Below are 12,701 nucleotides of genomic sequence, written 5' to 3'. Positions count from 1 at the left end.
CATGGATATTCCGATTCTGACCACCACTGTGTCGGAATATAGCGTTAAATGTTTGGCGGTGACGGGACTTCTTTCTGTACGTACATAGCCAAACATGAACCGATCTCGCATGCTACTCGTTTCCCATCCACCTCACTCCATTCGTACCTAGCAAAATTCTCTGGTGGGGCACCTTCATACACTGTTAAATTATACATGTGTAGTAAGGGAATGTGATGATGGGTAGGTTACGAATGAACATAAGGGTTTTGATGCGTGATAAAGTAGCCCCAAATTTATTATCCCTTAACAACAAAATACAAATTCAATAATAATAATTCAAAAGTAATATTTACGAAGATTGTTTTTGCAATGAAAACTACTTTACGTCGAAACGAGAAGCGTGTGATTAGTTTGAACGATTTGAAGATACTAGAATACTGTTGGATTCTAACATTTGTTTTTATATTAAAAGGAGACAAAGGAAATGCCATCGACGGCGTGGGTTGATTACTGTTGTTTTGTTCCTACACCGTGGATTGTTTCCTAGAATTTTGTCTGCGAAATTTGACTATGACACAAATGGTATCAATTAATTAATGGATTTCTCACGACACAGTAGCAGAAATGCACTATTTACTTGTTAATTCTTGTAATACGACAGGTGAAACCTGACACGTAAGCATTCCTTCGGGCTGCGGGAAATGCTTACACGTCTGTTCGCACGGACGGGTTCACTGATCGTAAAAAGATTATATTGTTGTAAATTTAGGTTTGCAATGCACTTTAAGATTAGTTATTAAGATGTACATATTTCTAGGTTTTCTTAACTATGACTTAAATACTATTGACACGTTGCACTTGTCTGCGGAACTTCCTTCCACACTCACATGTTTAATTTTCGCTTGTAATAAACTAGTGACGCTTGGAATGACAGATCTGGAGCACTTTTTGAAGATCGAAAGTTACCGTAACATATTAAATTTGTCACTTTCGACAAGTGCAATGTGTTTGTCAGCATTCTTAGAAGCTTCTGCTGCCTCCTTTCTTTCAATATGCATTCGGTATTCAGCTTCTAAGGAAAGTTTTACTTGATCTGTTGCTTGTGAATACCGCATACATGTGACACATTGATCTTTTTCGGCCGGAAGAAAATAAGATTATAGTTCAGACTAAATATTCTTCTGTAAGTAATGGCACTTAGAGGGTTCTTTTGGTTTTCTTGGCTAAACAAGTAGTATTGATCATAAATTTTATTGATCGATAAACCACTCTCAAAATTCTGTCTTTTTGAAGAAGCCCTCGTATAATGGATTTGTAGGGTATTTTTCTATATGGCTCTTCATTATTGAAAATCATTCTTAATAAAAACAGTTAAATATAATACATTTTATGCAACTCATGTTGAATATAATATCATATTTAAACACCTACATAATAATATTACATATTTAGTATAAAAAGAGTAGATTTTTTTCTGAATATTTTATTAATAGTACAACGTTAGTTAAGTTATAAAAGCCAGCCTCACAAGTAACCTTTGCTAATAATAACTATTAGAACATTTTTAGGGTATTTAGATGAAAACATTTTTAAGTTAGAATTCAATATTGTATATGTAAGTACTGATAAATCTCGGCTTCTGGTCTAGCTCAGATGGTGTATTCCGTTCGAACTCGGATTATCATAAAATTTAAACTTTTTCTTTTTTTTTATCAAAGTGTTCTATCAAAGTTTTAATAAAGCTATTCAGAGACCATTATTGAAAAATAAGCTCATTGCAATTGATGAAGTACAATACAAATTGTTATTCGCATAAAATGTGCAGTAGATAGTTAATAGTGATAATCACGCCTCCCTCCTACCCGCGACAACCTTTGGAGGGGTGGATACTATATTTAGGGGCTTCGATTACATGCTCCAATCGGGCTTCGCACTTGCTAGGACCAACCGTTTGATTTTAATGTACACAATATGTTTGACAAAGAGCAACCAGGGAACTCATTCTATGGGCCGTATGTATGAGATTCCCAAATTCTTTATAAGCTATTTAACCGATTTTCCATCGAATAGCTAATAACACTCTTTGTGACGTAAGCGATCTGACGTCACGCGCCATTAAAAATGGCTGCCTCAGCTAGCTGTCACTTTCAAATGTCATTTTAATTTTGCATTCATTGCAAAAAACATTTGGTTGAGGCCCTTATTCGTTTTGTAGATTCTGTAAAACATTTGCGAACTTTAAAAACAGTTCCTAGTCGTGCTGTTTACAAAATACGTATAATTTTGATCCCTAGTCTATAATCTAGATAGTAGGTAACTGATAAAATGCCTCGCTTATTTCGCCTATTTCGCTTGCAATATTTCTCATGGAGACATAAGATGGACTTACGTAAGATTACGATAAAATATCTCCGCTAAACCACCGCAAAAATATGTATCTACTGCTGTATCTGGCATAAAAATATACAATTGTAAGCATTCTGCGTTCTTCAAAATATTACGGTACCACCTACCTACCTAGTTAATTATTGTAAGATAACTGTAATAAACGAGGCACAACTCTCAAATACACTGGAAACATCAATAGTATCATACGGTGATTGGTATAAATGATAATATTATACAGAGATCATTACATATTATTGTCTTAAATCATTTGCATTTTCTGTCATTTATTCTTATTCTCTTTTGAGATCTCAATAATTGAAATGAAGTTAGTCATAATAATATTCAGTATTGCCACCAAATGTATTCAGTGCTGCCACCAAATGGAAAAGTTTACTGGCAATACAACCTTTCGTACAGTAGAATAATTATAAAATACATGTGATAAAATAGCTGATAAATTATTTAAATTTCATAATAATTATTCATGTATAATTATCAAATTTATATGGTACCGTTCGCACACTTTCAGACACATTTACAATTTCAAAATTTTGAATTATTTATCGGGGAATGAAATTTTATAATACGAACACCATGACACATGATATGTCACATTCGTGACGTCACTTAACAGCTAATTACGTTTTTACTCATGCATACAAACGTGCAGTATATAGCCTATAAGGTTTTTGGGAATCTCATGCATACGACAGTATGAGAGCAACGCACATAATAGTATGATTGGTTGAATTGCTATGCCATTGCTCATAAAACGAGTGTTATTATAATCTCCATGTTATGTACCTTATGTAGACCTATAAGTATGGTACATACATAAAATTATTATAACATTGCGGAGCCAACTTGTGTGAAAAATATGAGGCCGCATTAGATAAAACAGTATCACCAGGGTCAAACTGAACCCGTTTTCTGCGTAAATTGTAACGCTGAGCGCTGGAATGAAAATTCTCAAGAAGCTGGTCTTGTACCATCTCGAAAATTTCCGGAAGATTCAACAGCTGGTCAGGGAAAACAGAACGGTTTGCAGCGTCTGGGGGGACTAGATCTACATCAGCCGGACAATCGCGAGGGAAATGGTAACGCCCATCCAATATCATCTCTCTCCCGTGCATAAGAAAAAAAGGTGTAAATTTTGTCGCAAGATTAACGGTGGAATTCAAAGCTACCTGTACATGAGGTAATTACGCAGACCAAGATCGATGATCCTTTCCAACAAGGATCGCCAAGGAGGTACCAATCGTTTGGTTATATCTTTCCACTGTGTTACTCTGGGGTGTATAAAAGGCGTTTAAAAATAATTTAGGGATACTATAAGAGGTAGAGATCTAACGATAAATGTAAATGTAAAAAATAAAAAGACAAAAGTGATGAGGAACTATTTTTCGGACCCTGCGATTATCTGTATTTCTGGCACACAACTCGAGCAAGTCAGCAGCAACGTCTATCTCGGACAGCAGGTGTCCATAGACGGAAGCATGCACGATGAAATTGCTCGAAGAACAAAGCTGGGATGGAGTGCTTTCGGACGTCTGAATAGTATCTTCAAGAGTGACCTACCATTATGTCTTAAGCGTAGGGTGTTCAACCAATGTGTGCTACCCGTACTCACGTATGGCTGCGAGACGTGGACCCTCAACACGAGAGATGTCCAAAGGCTAAGAGTCACACAGCGAGGCATGGGGAGGTGCATGTTGGGCATCACGCGAAAGGACCGTAAGAGAAACGAATGGGTTAGGAAGCAGACAAGAGTACGCGATGTAATAGACGTTGCCAAACAGCTGAAATGGAGATGGACGGGGCACATTGCTAGCCGAAAGGACGGCCGCTGGACAAATGCCGTCATCCAATGGTACCCAAGGGGTACGAAACGGCCACAGGGTCGCCCTAAAAGCCACTGGATTGACGAACTGGTAAAGTTCGGCGGAAATACGTGGCAGCGAACGACACAGGACCAAGAGAGTTGGAGAAAGCTTGGGGAGGCCTTCATCCAGCAGTGGATTGACCCCGACTGATGATGATGATGATAAGAGGAGAGAAAACTTTTAAATTCTTTGGAGATAAATTGACGACCATTATCAGTCAAAATACAGTGCGGTGCAACTGGGTGATTACGGTCCTTCGACATTATTCTTTGAGGTTTAAAAGGTGCACTGAATTTAAAGTAAGCCCACCGGTTACTAAGTTCACCGGGGGCTTACACTAACACTGGTCTCGACGACGGCTGGGTATCAAAAAGCCTCGTAATCATGCGGATCATCTTTTATAACATCCTTTATCGGCGGAACCTGTCAGATCCAACTTCAGTGTTTTGACGTTTATCCTACCTCGTCGCTACGTTTTTTACATCTGGCCGGGCGAAATGGTGTTGCCATCGCATCGACAGATATTGTTAGGTATACTCGTTGGTTATGTTATTTGAACATAACAAAATATCAATTTCAAATTGAATGATCCAGCCATACGTTGGGTCACTCAGGTTCAAATTATCAACTTTTTTTGGGTGCGTTCGTTTCTACAATATTTGTAGACGTTTGTGCACGTGTTTTTTTTCGTTTATTCACACACATTAAGGGAGATTCGATTTTAAATTTGGGTGACCCAGTTAAATGCTGGTTACTTGTGTCACTAAACTTGGATTTTAAAAATTTGATACACTGTCTTGTGCATAGGCAGTGAAAGATAGTACACGATTTTTTTTCAATTTTTCAACTATATTTAGCGCGCTATTATAGTTTGATCTTCAAGTTTGTATGCAAAACCTGACTGCGTGTGTTTAAAAAAATGTTATCTAGTGAAATCTCTTATCGCATAAGTAGTGCGATTTTATGCATATTTAAAAAAAATCTCATATTGCGTGTGATATTTTTTATTATGAAATATTTGATGAAAGTTAAATGGAACCACACAACGAACTTTTTTAACTTTTTATAAGGTCATCGATTTGTCTATTACTGGCTTACGCTTGTGCACGTGCTTTTTTGTTATCGAGATTAAACCTAAAAATTAAGGTCAACATAATGACGTGATAATTGGACCTAACTATCTATTATCTTTCAGGATATTTTTTTCGATATCACTCACCTACCACCTACTATTATGTAGGTACTTAATTTATTGTTAATCAAAATGATCAAAAGTTAATAATTGCATAATATTATTGCTTTCCGCCTTTCACTAGGTGAACAGATTACTAAATTTTTATTCGGTACGTACATAAATCAATCAAAGAGCGAGAGACTAAAAAGTTTAAAATGAAGGCGTTGGTATCAAAACTCAAAATCTCCAGCATCCACCAAAAATCACTTATGAATGCAGCATTGTTCTCCGTGCTCATACCTACTATTCAAAGTATACATTATTTTTCTAAGCTGACAATCTCCCATACAAAATGAATGTAAAATCTGTGTTTATCTTCAAAACATATATTCTTCAATGCCCTATGATTTTCTAAACTAAGAATCTCCATTCCAGCCAGTGAGAAAGCAGCATTGAACTATCATGGTCGACAGTATTTGTTTATCTATCAAAGTGTAAGCATATTCTGTGCCCCAGTTTTATTCAAGTTTTACTTAATTAATATAATAAAATAATTATTAAAATATAACTAATATTATCCTTACAGCGTATTTTAATAATTAACTAATAATCTCCATAGACACACATCAAAAATAAGAATCTCCAAGCTTAAATTGAAGATATCTTGAATGTTTGACGAAAAATAACATCTGTATTTATTACAGGCAATTTCTTTTGCGATCCTCCATCTAATCAAACTATAATTAAACTGTTTATTTGTAACTGTAGCATGCAAGCAGTAAAGTTGTTATTTTAGTTTGCCAAAAACACACATTGTTGGAGATTCTGAGTTATGATACTAAGCCCCTCAAATGTCCAAACCGAACGAACCGCGTGCAAATAATCCCATCATTACAAAATGCTTTGGTTTACACATCAGTGGACCAGAAGATTATAACGGGAAGGCAAAAGTGGCAACACGATTAACTATTTTTGTCTATGGCGAAAGGCTTACGTCAAGTCACGCCTACCACGTTCTGTGTGCCACGATTGATGACCAATTGCATGCATACAATGGATATTAAACGCGAACGAGAAGACTCCGAACCTGTTGTAGAAGGGAAGCAATGGTTTGGGGTACCTGTGAATCAACATCCAAACAGCCAGCTGCTTACCTACATTAAGCAAGAAAACACCGACGAGGCCGGATGCACTTTTGAGGTTAGTTTTGCATAACGGATTGTTGTATGTCGTAGTATTGTTTGTTTTAAGATGTGTGTCGTCAGACGTAAATAACAGTACCTATATGTATTTGGTCATTTTACTGGTTCTCCGCCGTCTGCCATCTGCCAGTGAGCTCAGTGTTGCCAATCGAAATATAATTATAGTACATTATGATCCGCGTACAATTAAATAAGTAACATTTTCGTCTGCGTACTATTAAAACGTTGCGTAAATCAATTTAATAATTGAAATTAAAATAATTTAATAAATAATTAAAAAAATACGTCCAAAATACTATTATTTTGAAAAATGGAATTAATTGAATTAGCCGGTTAGTTTAGGTTGGGTTAGGTTAGGTCAGGGGTCGGCAAACCACGGCTCGCGAGCCACATGCAGCTCTTTGGGTATCGGCGTGCGAATTGCCGTGAAAGAAGTTGTTGTTGAAGTTGAAAAGAAGTTGTTGTTGTTCAAGTTGTTGTTGAAGTTGCCGAATTCCCAATTCACATTTCTTATAAAAAAGGTATGATTGTTGTCGTTTTAAATCCGCCCTTTGCTAAAGTCGACAAATTAAAGTTTTCTCCATTTCATATTGACACGAGCACTTTTGAAATATTTTTGTTCTGTGAATTTAACAAGCAAAGAGTTATGTTCTTCCAAATTTGTTGGTCTTGCCACCAAAATTGAAGATTTGGAGAGAGAAAAATGCAATTTAATTTCACAACTCAGCGGAGCGCTCTAAAAGATCTACATAATAAGGTAGATACCACGATTTTTAATACATAGTATAGCTTTTCGAACTCATATTCGAGTCTACATAGTATCTATGTGAACAATCATTTTCAAACATGAACAATATAAATAGGATTTAGAGAAGCCAAATATTTAACCGATGAGAATTTGGAGTCGCGCCTAAAATTGAAAACTACAAGTTACATACCAAACATACAGACACTCTCCAAAGAAATGCAAGGAAAGTCATTGTTCACATTAGTTTTAAGGAATGCGTGAAAATTGTCTGTTACTAATTTTCTGTAAAAAATATATTTATTATTTCAACAATAAAAAAACCTATATTTGCAATAGTTTTGTTCGCAAAACTTCTTCACTTGATAAATAAACAAAAACATTCACTGAAATAAATAGTATTTATAAAAATATAATATGTATGGCTCTCGAAATTTTTTTTAACCGTTGTGATACTCATATTTGACTCTTTTGGTCCAAGAGATTAGGTTGAATGGAAATAATTGAATTCGCCGATTAGCATTCTTCGGTCGTAAGAGGTGTTTAAGGCATCGGAATTTCTCGAATTCGACGTTATGTTTATGTGACAAACAAAAAACTTACATTTTCAACACGTCTTATAATTTTTGCCGAAATACTATCATTTCTTCGACCGCGTACTATATAATTCAATGACAAAAGGATAGCTGAATTCCAAAATGGCGACTGAAAGCTAAAGACGGCGGAGGACCAGTCACAACCACCTATGTATTTTGTGTAATAAAAACCGCGTGAAAATGCGACACAGTTCCGAGCGGCCTACATCACCCGTATAACCCCAGTTAATAACACTGTCCATGTACTTTTAACTATGAGTTTTCGTAATAATTGATACCACATTGACATTGTTATTGATATCATTGCCCAAAAACAAGGCATTTATTTCCATAAAATAAAGTCAGCTGCTGTAAACATGGGACTCCGGATAAACGAAACTAAAACAATATACATTCCTGTTCTCGACAGAGCAACAAATGATAATAAAAGCTTTTTTATTGGCGGTGACCATTTAGATACTGGATTCATTTGTTTTTCTAGGGTCCGTTGTCACAAATACCTACTTATAACACAAGCGACGAAATGAATCGTCGGATCATTTATTTTTGAATTAACATTGAGTATTATTCTAGAGGTTTATAGCAATTGGATTGGCCGACATAATTATTGAGTACCTATCGTCAAGTTTCTTCCAATTATATTCATAATATTATTTAGTTTTATTTCAAATTAATTTATACTATTGACATTGACAATTCAAATATTATCGTATATTCGTACCAATTGTTTGCAATAATAATAGTTATGCCTGTTGTCAATATATATTTTAAATACCTACTTATTCTTCTTAGATAAGGACATACACCATGTCCATATTGCAGAGTGTAAGAGCTGAGAATCCTCGTGTGTGTGGTCGAGCTTCATACGTATTGTCATTCGTCCTGAAAATATTCTTGATTTTATAACAGGTAATATTTTATTTTTCAGAATATTGTTTCAGACCCGACATCAATAACATTGAAAAGAAATACAATAATTGACATCAAGACTGAGTCTATTGAAGACCTCAAATCCCCATTCAATTATGAAGATCAGCAACAGGGTTGTTCTTATTCAGAGCGAGTGAATCGGGTAGGTAGTTTTATTTTAAATACTGACAGAAATTATACTGATCGTGTAAAAACAATAAGAGATGGAATGAACTGACGACACTCGAATATATGAATAATCAATAATACCAATGAAGACAAAATCTTCGAATTCTAATTTCTTTCTTTCAACCATGGCCGATCCTAATAGGATCATAATGAGCCTCAGTATAAATAGCATAACTGCTCAAGTCCAACCGTTGTATATCTCATTGATTTACCAACTGTCTTGATTCTACAACGCAAACAAATGAAAGCCGATGTTTTATTAATAAAAACAAAACGAACAGCTTGACCACCGTTGAATGTCTCAGTACGTAAATATTTGGTTTGCTTTGGTTTTTACTGCCATGGTTCTGGTCATTCTGAATCCCATCTACAATGAACGTAACTAACCCTCAGTTGATACCTTTTCCATGCAACATGCAGTACTTTCACCTCACGCACGTGTCTTCATGCGGTAGCTGCAGGCGAAATAAAGGCCCGTACCTACATGATGTCCATTCTAGAACAATCTCCTACCAGATTTGCCAATACCGTTAGTAGGGTGCACCCTTATCAAATAACCGATTTGTTTTATTTTAAAATGTAGTTATAAATTATTGTTGTTTCCGAAGGCCACTAAAAAAAATCTGATAATAATTTTCAGGGAGTTGATTTCAAAGAGGAATATGTTGAAGTGAAAAGGCAAAGCATTCACGAGGATCCTCAACCCGGTTGCTCTTATTCGGAATGCAATCCAGCAAATCAGGTAGGTACACAATATTCTAAGAAACTTGAACAATGCATGTACGTACTGATATGGAGGAGTTTATGTCACAGGGTTTGTTTCGACTTTAAAATCACATATCGGAGCAAGTGAATATAAGGTATATTTTTTTTTTCATATGAGATGTTTGGACATAAATGTAGATGAAATGGCTACTTCGACAAACGTGAAAGTTTATGTAATAATAGGTGTCAATATGTCACGTGCACTTTGTTATTGTTAGGAGTATACTGTTTTATTAATTGGCTGAAATACGGATTCGGGGCATGTGAATACAATATATTTTTTATCCTTTTCGCACGAGGTATATTATGGTAACTTCCGGAAACGTTAAAATGTATGTAATACTTTCACCATCTGTAAACTGTAGTCTTATTCTTATCTTATGAGAAAGTTTAATGTGTACTATTTTTATGTCGGATGTTAATAGCCTACCTCCACCCTTTGCCACTGGGCCCTGATTACTATTGTTTGATAAAAATAGATGGGAGACTGGTGTTTTATTATGAATCCCCATAAGGTCAAGTGAATACATGTAGCCAGATTCCGTATAAGTGCTATCTTTAAGTCTTACGCATACCTTAGAAATGGGCATCGGATAATAATATATGTAGTGTTGGGAACATAATTAATCATCTGAAATTATATATTTAGGATCCATGCGGATTTACTTCAAATAAACAAACTGATATAACTTTTCAACACCCATTATTGCTCTAAATTCTACCTTCTCTGTATTTAAATATTCTTACATATCTTTAAGGTGTGTAATTTTTTAAATATTATTCTCTGATATACCTACATAATATATTGTTTAATGCAAAATACTCCACGTTCTTTTAGTTGATTCCTGCAACTACTGCCATAAAATATTTCGCCAGTCTCGGATTGCCAGAGAGGATCTTAGAAGTACAGGAGCCATACGATGAAATACAGGATGACTATCAAGATATTAAAAAAGAATTGGGAGTATATGAAACTATCACGAATATGGGCAGTCGCACTGCTATACGTAAGAATTTACAATCTGACGCCACAGATCCCAAATTATTAGTAGCCGTAGTAAAGCTAGAAAAAAAATCGTTTAATAGCGTAAATTTTGTGTGCAGTTTTTGTTTTGATTTTTTTGCATCGTTATCTCTATTGAAACATCACAAAGCGTGTCATAAAAAATCGATAACGAATAAAACGGAAAATCACAAAAGCATTCAATCTAATTTCAAAAATCTTAACATAATGAATCATTCTGGTGAAAAGCCATTTAAATGTACCCAGTGTAATTACTCTTGTATAACATCTAGTAAGATGAATAGGCACACAATGATTCATTCTGGAAAAAAGCAATTTAAATGTGACCGATGTGATTACTCTTGCATACATTCATTTGTAATGAAAATACACAAAATGATTCATTCTGATGAAATGCCTTTTAAATGTGCCAGATGTGATTACTCTTGTATACAGTCTGGTGAAATGAAAATACACAAAATCAGTCATTCTGGCAAAAAGCCATTTAAATGTTCCAAATGTGACTACTCATCTAAAAAATATCGTCATATGAAAGTACACAAAGTAAGTCATTTAGGTGAAAAGCCATTCAAATGTGACCAATGTGATTACTCTTGTAACCAATCCGGGGCAATGAAAAGCCACAAAATGATTCATTCTGGTGAAAAGCCATTTAAATGTAATCGTTGTGAATACTCTTGTATAACGTCTGGTAACATAAAAAGTCACAAAATGACTCATTCTGCTGAAAAACCATTCAAATGTGACCAATGTGATTATTCTTGTATACAATCCGGTACGATGAAAATGCACAAAATGACTCATTCTGGTGAAAAGCCATTTAAATGTGACCAATGTAATTACTCTTGTACACAATCTAGTAATATGAAAAGCCACAAAATGATTCATTCTGGTGAAAAGCCATTTAAATGTGATCATTGTGAATACTCTTGTATAACATCTGGAAATATGAAAAATCACAAAAAGACTCATTTTGCTGAAAAACTATTCAAATGTGACCAATGTGATTATTCTTGTATACAATTCGGTACGATGAAAATGCACATAATGACTCATTCTGGTGAAAAGCCATTTCAATGTAATCAATGTGATTACTCGTGTATACAATCTATGCAGCTGAAAAACCACAATATGTCGCATTCTGATACGAAACTATATAAATAAGATCAGTTTAAATCCTCATGTGTACAATCTAATATGCTTGAGTTAAAAAAATACTCTTGTGACAAATATTGGTATAATACATCTATTTTACTCACAAAAAAATTACATCTTATATTGGCGTACATACAACTATTTATTTAGAATTTATATGATCGTTTATTCTCAAATTAAATAGAAGTATGTTGATTTGAACCTGTTATTCGGTATAACATACTTAGGTCAGTAATTAATGATTATGTTCATTATAAGCAATGCTATTAGTTGCCTATATAAGTCTTTTGGTAATTATCGATAAAAAAAACAATCTGCATCCTTTTCTGAAATGATTTCTACAGATCATTCGTGTTGAGTCATTGCGGTGCCCTATTTCTATAATTATTTTAAAAGAAAAACGACTGCTGCTCTTCGAACAAGGTGTATGAGGGTAGAATACTTAGATATATAACGTAGATTCAATTAAATAGATAATCGTGGAGTTTCTGCCAAAATTTGAAATGTCTCGTATTCATGTTATGATGAAGTAATTTCAAAATGAAAGTTTTAAATGCTCTCTAAAATCAGGAATAATGCTAATTTATTTGTGCTTTATGTGTATGTTCTTTATGCAGGATCACCTTGATTTGTTTTCTAGCATACATATTTATATATCTAGACACTCAATCTGTTGCCCCACGAGATGT

General features: G+C 34.7%; 1 long non-coding RNA gene across 1 annotated transcript; it reads left to right on the top strand.

Annotated features, from left to right (window-relative positions):
* The first annotated feature begins 6,344 nt into the window (after window positions 1-6,344).
* Window positions 6,345-12,144, top strand: LOC147074143 (uncharacterized). The gene is made up of 4 exons (XR_015070201.1): window positions 6,345-6,627; window positions 8,899-9,042; window positions 9,709-9,810; window positions 10,672-12,144. It is a non-coding gene; the product is annotated as an uncharacterized LOC147074143 (long non-coding RNA).
* The last annotated feature ends 557 nt before the right edge of the window (window positions 12,145-12,701 follow it).

The sequence above is a fragment of the Rhyacophila brunnea genome, unplaced genomic scaffold (genome assembly GCF_057557595.1).
Source record: "Rhyacophila brunnea isolate RB1 unplaced genomic scaffold, BYU_Rbru_1.0 scaffold_16, whole genome shotgun sequence".
Lineage (NCBI taxonomy): Eukaryota > Metazoa > Arthropoda > Insecta > Trichoptera > Rhyacophilidae > Rhyacophila > Rhyacophila brunnea.
The sequence above is the reverse complement of the archived record's forward strand: the minus strand, read 5'-3'. Positions and strand labels throughout refer to the sequence as shown.